General features: G+C 44.8%; 1 non-coding gene across 1 annotated transcript; it reads right to left on the minus strand.

The window, feature by feature from the left end:
* Positions 1-1253: 1253 nt before the first annotated feature.
* On the minus strand, positions 1254-1325 carry TRNAA-AGC (transfer RNA alanine (anticodon AGC)). Its single transcript has one exon. It is a non-coding gene; the product is annotated as a tRNA-Ala (tRNA).
* Between the last annotated feature and the right edge of the window lie 399 nt (positions 1326-1724).

Consider the following 1724-nt stretch of genomic DNA (forward strand, 5'->3'; position numbering starts at 1 on the left):
TGCCAGAGAGGCAAGGAACAGAGTCAATGATTAGAACACAAAAATGATTCAGCAATATAAATATATATTTTTTGCAATTATGTTTTCTGTTAGAATAGAAAATTGGGGGAAAAAACACAGCCGCGTATTTATACTATACACCCTTACTCCATCCACGTCAAAGCACGTCATATTGCTTCTTAAATGTGCGAAAGAATCTCTTGTGGATCTTGTTAAATTGCTACTTCTGGTTCAGTACGTCTGAGGTGAAGCTGAGATTTCGCTCTTCTAACAAGCTCTCCGGTGCCACCAACTCTTGTGTGGACCAAGAGTCTGAAAAATATCCTTACGATAGAGGGCGCACCTGTCTTAGGTAAAATTACTTCTGTAACGTCATCTAAGGGAAGTCAAATTATCCGGCAGGAGTGAAGACAGAATAAAACTGGAAATCAGTCCGTGAACTTTGAGATCTTCAGCAGAGCATGCTTCCCAATGGAGCTATTTCGGCAGAAGTGTGACGCCTCTACATTCATTGATGAAAATAACTTTCTCAATTTCCCAGTTTGGAAGGCTTTGCGTTTCTCAGGGCTCAGCCTGCGATGGATCATGGCTAAACAAGGACCAGAAAAAAAATAAAGGAAATCGGCCGGGAGCGGTGGTGGCTCATTCCTGTAATCCCAGCACTTTGGGAGGCCGAGGCGGGAGGATCACGAGGTCAGGAGATCGCGACCATCCTGGCTAACACGGTGAAACCCTGTCTCTACCAAAAAATAGAAAAAATTAGCCGGGCGTGGTGACGGGCGCCTGTAGTCCCAGCTACTCGGGAGGCTGAGGCAGAAGAATGGCGTAAACCCGGGAGGCGGAGCTTGCAGTGAGCCAAGATCGTGCCACTGGGCGACAGAGCGAGAGACTCCGTCTCAAAAAAAAAAAAAAAGTAATAAAGAAAATTGTCTGAGAGCTTACGTTTTTCTTTTATTAAATATTTCCACATTTATCTTTTATTTCCTACTTTTTAAATAACAATACTCCAAAGGTTAATGAGCTCGTCAATTTGGCGACGCCATTGAAGTTTTGGAATCCGGAGCCGTCTTTGTCTTCCAGCTCCATCTTTTCCACCTTTTGCTTAGGCAGCCCCCCGAGTCGTGTCAAGGCTGAGGAGTAGAAATGGAACAGCAGTAATATTAATGGCAAAACCGTTGTGAAATAGGGTTACTTTCTGTTTAAGCAAGGAAAATAAAGTAAAGCAATGGGAAAAAAATTAAAAGCAAAAGAAATGGAGGTGCCGGGGATTGAACCCGGGGCCTCGTGCATGCTAAGCACGCGCTCTACCACTGAGCTACACCCCCGTGCTGAAACAGTCGTCTCGAGAGTATATTCAAGATCAGAACCTGACCCTTTTGCTAGGTTTCAGAACCATTAGTTGTAACCAGCCAAGGTCTATTTTATTTAGTTATTTCTGATATCTTAAATTTAGGTTTTGCGTCCCTCTTTGCTGACAGCTGAGCAAACCGCATTCTACACCGAAGGCCCTCTATTGATGGCCCTGGGATTTTTCTGCTCGTCAGTCCGGAGTCACTTACCGGGCACCACTAGAAGAACCCGGGATGAAACATTTTCTCCCGTGTCTTGACTCTCTCCTTTCTTTCACCGCTGCTTTAAAGGGCTGCCAGAAAGCCACAAAGTACAAAGCGAGGCATTTAGAGACCATAGTAGATGCAGGTGGCGAGGGAAGACAGGTGGAGAAA

The sequence above is a fragment of the Pan troglodytes genome, chromosome 5 (genome assembly GCF_028858775.2).
Source record: "Pan troglodytes isolate AG18354 chromosome 5, NHGRI_mPanTro3-v2.0_pri, whole genome shotgun sequence".
NCBI classification, from domain to species: domain Eukaryota; kingdom Metazoa; phylum Chordata; class Mammalia; order Primates; family Hominidae; genus Pan; species Pan troglodytes.